Source organism: Gobius niger, assembly GCF_951799975.1.
Source record: "Gobius niger genome assembly, chromosome: 9".
Classification (NCBI taxonomy): Eukaryota; Metazoa; Chordata; class Actinopteri; order Gobiiformes; family Gobiidae; genus Gobius; species Gobius niger.
In genome coordinates, this window is record NC_136860.1 from 15,037,214 (window position 1) to 15,046,728 (window position 9,515).

The following is a 9,515-nucleotide window of genomic DNA, read 5'->3' on the forward strand; positions in this document are numbered from 1 at the left end:
CTAATCTACAACCTATTAATTAATAAATAAAGAAATTAATTGATTAATAAACCCTCATACCCTATAATTAGGTAAAGAAAGCAGTGCCTGCCGCAATTCACTGACAGACAAATCCCAAGCACTTTCTGGTTTGACATTGTGCCATAGTTTCTTCAGCTCCTCAACTGGCTGGTTTATATAATACAGCTTGGGGTTTTTATGTAGAAACTCCTCTTCTTCTGTGAGCTCTGCAGGAGAGCTCGGTCTTTCAGGTGTGTGGATTCCGTTCACCATGTCATACACTATTGACTGGCTTACTATTATACCATTTTGATACGTTACTAACTTCTCATGTTTTTAGCCTTCTAGGTTATTCTGTTTGCACTTTAATATTTAATGCTGTCTGTTAATTGATTTTGATCATTAAACCTCCATAAACCACAGTTTGCGTTAAATTTTAAGGCAAATCTACAACCTATTAATTAATTAATAAACAAATTAATTGATTAATAAACCCTCATACCCTACAATTAGGTAAAGAAAGCAGTGCCTGCCGCAATGCACTGACAGACAAATCCCAAGCACTTTCTGGTTTGACATTGTGCCATAGTTTCTTCAGCTCCTCAACTGGCTGGTTTATATAATACAGCTTGGGGTCAGGGTTGCCAGGTCCGCGGTTAAACCGCGGAATTGGGCGGTTTTTAAAGCCATTCTGCGGGTGAAAAAAACTGTCCGCGGTTTTTTGCCTTGCTGTAATCAATGTTGAATTGATCAAAATCACTATTTCGAAGGCTAATCCAAGGCTCTGTAAGCTGCTTTTTCAATAAGGGAGGGAAATAGGGGCGGTTTCTCATCATCGCAGGAGCACATGGGCTCTGTTAACTAGTAAACAATATTGAAAATTCAGCCGCGCCGTATGTCCGCGGTTTTCAGATATTTTTGGGCGGGTTTGGCTGCCCAGACCTGGCAACCCTGCTTGGGGTTTTTATGTAGAAACTCCTCCTCTTCTGTGAGCTCTGCAGGAGAGCTCGGTCTTTCAAGTGTGTGGATTCCGTTCACCATGTCATACACTATTTACTGGTTTACTATTATACCATTTTGATGCGTTATTAACTTCTCATGTTTGTAGCCTTCTAGGTTATTCTGTTTGCACTTTAATATTTAATGCCGTCTGTTAATTGATTTTGATCATTAAACCTCCATAAACCACAGTTTGCGTCAAATTTTAAGGCTAATCTACAACCTATTAATTAATTAATAAACAAATTAAGGCGAGACACGGCAGGTGAAAGTATTGATTTTTCACGTAGTGGTCGAAGTGGAGATTTTTATCTATTTTCCTCCCTTTACATCTTAGTTTTCATGTCAGATATAAAAATGACAAAACTCACCCTGCATGATGTTTATTTTATGATGTTTTGTCCGCCTGCGAGGCGCGGGCAACCCGGAAGTAGCTGCTGCGCCGCGTAGAAAGTCCGTCTTTCAAGCGGGTATTCATTCATAAATATTGACAGATTTTACATCCACGTGTCCTGCTAAGGGTCCCCGTGATGACGCTTTCACCCAAATATGGTATTATTCCTCCTACGAGAGGCCCGGTGCGGAAAAGTCGGAAAGCGGGCCGCGCATGCGCAGTCGTTACAAAACTTCAAAGCTTGTTTACACTTAATGGCCCTCATTCATCAAACTTGCGTACGGTGAAATCAGAGCGTATGTGGGGTGTACGAAAAATTACCGCCTGTTTTGGCATTTATCAATCTGAGCGCACTGTACGCCACACCAAATCAGGAGGTGGTGTACATGATACACCAATTTTAACTAAACACTAAACAGCGCTGAGAAACAGTTTTTAACAGCATGAATTGCATTGCCACACCGCATATAATCCACATTGATGATTTAAACATGAAACAAGGCTACAGCGTTAAGGTTTATGGGCAGACTTGATTCAATGTTGCGCTGCATCGACATGCTCCTCCACGCCACGGGACGAGCTCAGAGGCTCAGCCCGACCAGAGACACTAGAACCTGGACTGCGGGGATATTTTCTTTTTTAACAAAAAAGACCGCTGCTGCTGCGCAAACTTTGTGTGGATGGCTGCCCCGCCTCACATGCCACTGCCGTCGGGACACCGGGACTCACCTGGGTCTTCGTGAGGCCCTGCTCCGTGTTCTGGCTGGTTTGAGCGTCAAGTCTGTGGACCGTATTCCGTGGCGCGAGCAACCCGGGTGTCAAATAAATCCTTCGACAGCACCACAGCTTTCTTCGGTCCGGACGGGTTCGTAAGGTCCGGGAGTGGCGCGCGCAGGGTCTGCTGACCGCGCACTCTCCTCTCCTCAGGAGGATGATCGAAGCTCGTCCCGTCGTCGGGCTGTTTTCGGTCCGGACGGGTTCGTGAGGTTCCGGTTGGCTGTGAGCTCTCCACGCACCTGTTCCCTCACGGAGGAAAGCTCTGCTTAGGCCAAAAGACGCGTAGTTCTGCCCTGGCTCCAGCGCTGAGTCCGCGGAGCTGACCGCTGCTTTTCGCTGGTTCAGTTCATGGTCCAGAGTCTGCTCGGACTGCAGCGTTACATCCACGCTTTCTTCTTTTTACAACACTTTTTTTTTTTTTTTGTGGTTTCATTTTATACCCTTTTTTATATATGCTATTTAGGCCTACAGCGTATTTAATAAACGTGTTTTTTTATTAACCTATTTCTTTTCAGTAAATGTGATCTTGGATTGGCTATAAGGTTATTGTGGGTTTCTAACAGATTCTTTATTTTTTCGCATGCGCAAAAATATCATATTTGTTGTGTTAAGAACAATTCTTAATCATTTCCTGGTTGGAGAAATGTTCCTTTTTTGCCGTGTTTCGTGCGTGCTTGCCGCAAAACCCGTGGGTGAGGCCTCCTGATTATGAATATTTTGGGGCGTTTCATTCAAATGACGCTGGGATTTCTCCGTGGCATTTACCATCAGCTGCTTTTGCGTATGGAGAGATCTGAGCGGAAAGCACGGGTTCATAAATGCCACGCGCACTCTGGCGTATATCGCAAATACACCTACACGTACACCGTTTTTGTACGCAATGTTGATAAATGAGGTCCAATGAGAGAAAGCCGCACTCGGGCAACGAGGGAGCCCTTATGGAAGCTCCAACAGACTCCAAACTTTCCAGTCTGAGACCTAGCAATATTTTGAAGGTTTTTTCAGACAGATTTTTTAATATCTAATTCCTAGCCTGATTTATTAAACTTTGAAACCAAAAAAACAGGGGGAATTTGAGTTTTTACAGATTTTTTCACTGATGATTAGTTTATTGAAAAACTAAACAAAATATCCAAAATCCCCTCTGAAAAAATCTTAGTTACTAATATATCAATAAAATAAAACCATACATTTTAATTTGGCTCAATTCATTATTTTGATTTCGTTGCCCAAAATATAGGTAATTTTGGCCATTTTAATGCTCAAAATGCCTTATTTTTATGTGAAAACATAAAATGACAGAAAAAGTGCAATACATTTTTTTCTCATATTTATATCTGTGATGTTCAGCAAAAGTTTCAAATTGATATCTCTACATTTATTTATTTTTCCCTATTCACCTGCAGTGTCTCGCCTTAATTGATTAATAAACCCTCATACCCTACAATTAGGTAAAGAAAGCAGTGCCTGCCGCAATGCACTGACAGACAAATCCCAAGCACTTTCTGGTTTGACATTGTGCCATAGTTTCTTTAGCTCCTCAACTGGCTGGTTTATATAATACAGCTTGGGGTTTTTATGTAGAAACTCCTCTTCTGTGAGCTCTGCAGGAGAGCTCGGTCTTTCAAGTGTGTGGATTCCGTTCACCATGTCATACACTATTTACTGGCTTACTATTATACCATTTTGATGCGTTACTAACTTCTCATGTTTTTAGCCTTCTAGGTTAGCCTTCTAGGTTATTCTAGGTTATTCTGTTTGCACTTTAATATTTAATGCCATCTGTTAATTGATTTTGATTATTAAACCTCCATAAACCACAGTTTGCGTTAAATTTTAAGGCTAATCTACAACCTATTAATTAATTAATAAACAAATTAATTGATTAATAAACCCTCATACCCTACAATGCACTGACAGACAAATCCCAAGCACTTTCTGGTTTGACATTGTGCCATAGTTTCTTCAGCTCCTCAACTGGCTGGTTTATATAATACAGCTTGGGGTTTTTATGTAGAAACTCCTCCTCTTCTGTGAGCTCTGCAGGAGAGCTCGGTCTTTCAGGTGTGTGGATTCCGTTCACCATGTCATACACTATTGACTGGTTTACTATTATACCATTTTGATGCGTTACTAACTTCTCATGTTTTTCGATTATTCTCTGCCGATTTGCTGCATTTCTGTCCTGATCCAGGACCACACCCGTCAAAGTGACCTGTATGGGGCCTTGCGGTAGGACGGGGTGAGTACTCATTTGCCACTGCTCCCTTATCACTTCATGCTTGTGCGACATGAAAGTAGCGTTTACTAAGTGGCTCTCACCAGGAAGCATCACCCCGGAGCAGGACGTAAAGTAGATAGAGTTTTCTGTCTTTGTGCTTGGAGGCAAGTTTGGGAAGCTGTGAGGCTGAGGAAGTCGCTTCCAGTCATAGAAGAGAGGGGTGCTTCCTATGTTGTGTAACTCAAAGAAGGACATCCGTACTTCTCCAGGTGGGGAATTAAACAAAATATTGACATTGATCCCAACCTGGCCCTCGGATATTAATGGCTGACATTCTTTGGAGTTTCCAGTCCTGTTAGCGAGGCCAGAGATTCTTAAGGCTGGACCAGGCTGGTTCTTTGATTCAGGCTCCACATCCTTACTTTTTGGTTTATCTTTAGTATCTTTAGTGTCTTCATGTCGGTCCATGGGCTCCTCCTCTTTATTTGTATTCTCCAATGCATCGCTACATGTTTCAGAACTAATTGGAGGACGGATAGAGGAGCCAATTACCTCCAGTTTATTAGGGTCTGGTCTGTTGAAGTCCAGCTCTTGTACACATTCACTGAGTATCTGGCATTGTTGCTTCAAATAAATTCTCTGATCCCAAGTGAGACATGCATCATTCACTGTATGTTTCTCCTTCAGTCCGGATTCTTGACGTATGCTGCTTGGTAAGCCAATGTGTGTGATAGGATCCCTGGTGCCTATATCTGCCTCAGTCAGTGTAGCTACAAGGCCACTCATTTCATTTCAAAAACGGTCAGGAACCCTCCAGAATACGAAAGGACTTGGTCCAGCATCTCTTTATGCTTTGTTTCTCTGAATCGATTATCATCATTCATCTGTAGGTGTTCGGCTGGCCTGTGCACTACACGTGACAAATGGTCTTGCTGACTTCTACGTAGCTTCATATGCTTCTTCCAGTTATCCAACGCATTGGTCTGGCCGCACGACGTCAAACTGTCTTGGTGTGAACTGTAGTTTTTTCTGTCATCATTGCTAACAGGAAGAATAGAATAAGCTGTTGGCTCTAACACTGTTTGTTCTTTTTCACAGGGTGGTGAGTTAAACGAGGTAGGAGCCATGTTGCTTCCAGGGTCATTTTGTCTCCTTGAACTGTGTGGCCCTCTTTTCTCCTCTACCTTTGACGTGTTATACGTCTTTTGTTCTTCATTAAGAGGAAAGATTTTGTTTCTTTTTGAAAATGGCTTGAGAAATGTGGCTATTGTCCCTTAGACTCGTGAGACCTTGTAGACCTCTGGCTTTTCGGAAGGCAGGGTGTTCAAAGTACGTTGTTTCTCTGGTTCTAGAGGATGGACTTCGTTATTTTTCTTAAAGGGAATGAAATGTCTCCATGACCTCTTGCCCTTGTAATGGCCAGTGATGAATGGATGTTTCTTGATTTCTTCTGGTGTTATCCTGTCTTCTGGATTAATTTGTAACATTTTCTTCAAGAGATCAACACACTGCTCTCGTTCAGCAAGGTCAGCCATTTGGACGGCCTCAGGTTCATAGTCTTCAAATCGTCAAGTGATGTAAGCCATTGATCTGGATCCATCACTTCAACAGGAGACCACTTATCATTGCACTCTTTGTAGAATTTTCTTGTGTGCAATCCCTTGTCAAGAAGTTCATCAGATGGCTGGCCTAGTATTTGATGAATATCTTTAAATGCTTCGTATTCTGACTGTGTACTAAACAGAGGACGTCCGATGATCATGTTGGCGACCACACACCCCACAGACCACACATCAGTGGCCTGTGTGAATGGCAGACCTAGCATTATTTCTGGAGACATGAAGCCAATAGTTCCCACTGTGCTGCCCTGTTTAGCGTCACTAGTAGTTAAGGCACAGCCAAAGTCAATCAGCTTGATTGGAAACGGCTTGTCTGATGATGGTTTGGCCATCAGTATATGTCTTGGCTTTATATCGGCGTGAATGATCTGCGCTTTTTTCAAAGCACTCAACGCCGAACCCATCTGTTTGACGACGTCCCTGATGAAGGTCATGGGCATACAGCGTGACTGGTGAATGTATTTCTCCAGATTTACGTCCAGTTTCTCAAATATTTGTGTTTCACCAATATTTCACTGTCACCAACAATAATACAAGACACTCAACTCACTCAACAATCTGCTGTGAGAAAACATCCATATGGACCCGATTTACACTGTACTTTATTTGTATGTGATAAATAAGTTCATATTACACCAGATAATGGCTAAAAAGAGTGGAAAATTGTGTTTCCCAAAAGATTCTATTTTTCCCCTCGGTGAGGCCACAGCCCCTTCTATGACGAGATGCCGTCTGTATCTATATATGGTCATGTTTGAAAGCAGTTAAGGGGGAAAACACTTTAAAAAAAAATCTAAACTTTCTTTAATTATTCATAAAGTACTTTAATAAATGCTAAATTATTAGGGGTGTAACGATACGTTTTTTTGACCCAGTGGCCTAGGGTATTCCTCAGATGTATCAAACACCCCTGTTTACACTGACCTGGCAGCTGCTTTGACATGAGCTGTGGCTCACACTCATTGATGCACTTGATTGTATTGACTTGACTTGGGCTGTAGATGGAGGACAAGTTCTATCTTAACCCTCCCCGAGGATTGATCTTTTCTACTTGGATTAAAAAAATAAAAAAAAAAATGATCTCACTGTCATCAAAGGTTGGTTTACAAATGTCTTTAAAAGTCAGAAACCTGTGTCAGATCACCAAATATTATTGTGACTTTAGCAGTGAGATGTAAATCCCGAGAATATACTCATTAGAGCTTATACATGTGACGTCATACTGTAGATACAGACGGCATTGCGTCATAGGCCTCGCTGACGGGGAAGGAAGTATGTTCCAGGGAGGGGTCTCCTGGTGGTTCCCAGAGTCAGAACTAAACACGGTGAGGCTGCTTTTCAGTTTCATGCAGCAAAAATCTGGAACAGTCTTCACGAGGATGTGAGACAGGCCTCCACTCTGACTCTTCAAATCCAGGCTGAAAACAGTTCTGTTTACCTGTGCATATGACAACTGAAAGTATTTCACTGTAATCAAGTATTATGTTGATGTTTTGTGGATGGATTTGATCTGTTTTCTTATAATTTTATGCAATTGTGAAGCACTTTAAATGACCTTGTGTATGAAATGTGCTCTACAAATAAACCTGCCTTGCCTTGGCTGGAGTAAGAAAGTTTAGAAGATTTTAGTTGTTTAATTGTTTTCCCCACCAACCTTTTCAAACATGACCATATATAGACGAATCCAGAGATGCCGAATCTATCAATAAGTGCAATCTTACTTGAAGTGTGGGCTTCACAAAACTGTCAGCCGCATTTGTTGAGCCAGTATGACTCCTTCTCACTGTGCAGTAGAAATACAACCCCCCCCCCTGAACCAAAATGCCCCTAACCGCATAGACCCTATCATGGCTAAACACTATCACTTACATTACCTTACTTTCAACTGTGTGGTTGAGGCCCGGATTCCTACAAAAGCGTATCTGTTGTCAGGCCTGTTAAATCATTCATTTGGATCAGGAGGTCACTGGAGAGATTGGTTTTAATTGGCATCATTTTATCTATTGGCCATAAATAATTCAGCAAAATGGCTGTTGTGAGTCCAAATGAATGATGTGGAAGGCTCTTCCAACAGGGGGGTAGAGAAAAGTCCTCATTATCGGTTATCAGCTGCACAATATAATGAAAGCACCAGTAAGTAACGTGTAATATCCATGTCAGGCCTGTCAGCGTATTCACCATGTTTAATGGGGTTTACTGGTCAACTGAGCGAGAGCACAGTGGATGCTTTGGGATACATGCAATTTACAGAAGCGTTATTGATTCTGTCTCCCCTTTGAATGGTCAAATTTGTGTTTGTTAGATTTTCACGGCTTTAGGACTCCTAAGAGAGACACACTCAGAACATAACAGGAAACACATCACTTGCTGGTGCGAACATCATCACAGCACGCTTAAATGTTGGGGAATGTTGATGTAAAATAGTGTTGGAGTGCTGTGGTATTGGTCTGATCCATTGGTGCAATTTTAAGTCAGTGATTACCAATCTTGGGTTGGGACCCAAATTGGGGTCCACAGAGCTTCTGATGAAAGGGATCTATACAGAATTGTAATCAAGGGATGCCATTTTAGTGTGTAATACAGTCATTATTGTTCTAGAACAGTGGATCTCATTTTCTGGACCAACATTCTGATCATGATGACCCCATTGTGATATACAGTACCAATCAAAGGTTTGGAAATGATTTTTTCATGTCTTGGTTCCTACTTTATTTCAAGACCCTTTACACTGATTCTCACTGAAGACATTCAAATACGAATGAAAAAGACATAAATCCTTCATAATACTATAGCTGCCTTTTGCTTTGATAACTGCTTTGTGCACTTTTTACATTTTCTCAAAGGGCTTCGCAATGTACAAGTCACCAGAAATGGTTTTCACTGGACAGGACAGTTGGAAACCCTTTCAGGGACGACATTATGAAACTCATTGAGAAAATGCCAAGAACAAAGGGTGGCACATTTTAAGAATTTAGAATATAAAACATATTTTGGGCCAAAGGCGGTGTGCCTTTGCTATGTCGATCCCGTCTCGGAAACTAAGCAGGGAAGAGCCTGGTCGGGTCTTTGGATGGGAGACCGTTTGGGAACACCAGGAAGCCTGGATAGGTGTGTGAGTCAGAGTGTGGAGACTCAACCGACCCTGACAAATATTAAGAACTTATGTTCAGGCTCGGGTCGGACTCGGACACATCAGCGTGATAAGACAAAGGGACCGCCAAGCCGTGGATCCAAGCAAAAAAAACGCAGTTGCCCAGCAGAGAGGAACATTGCGAAAGCCTTAATTCAGTTGAAAGATAAAATCAGACTCTCCACACACAATATCCTACTGTGTCATTAGTAGGCATATGAAAATATTGTTATTTTAATTGTGTCGGGCTCAGTCGGACTCGGACACAAATATCTTAACACCTATCGGGCTCAGTTCGGATTCAGTCACTGCTCTGTCGGACGAGTCGGCCGGTCTGAAAAACTCGGCCCTCTCTAGTGTGAGTGAGTAAGTGGT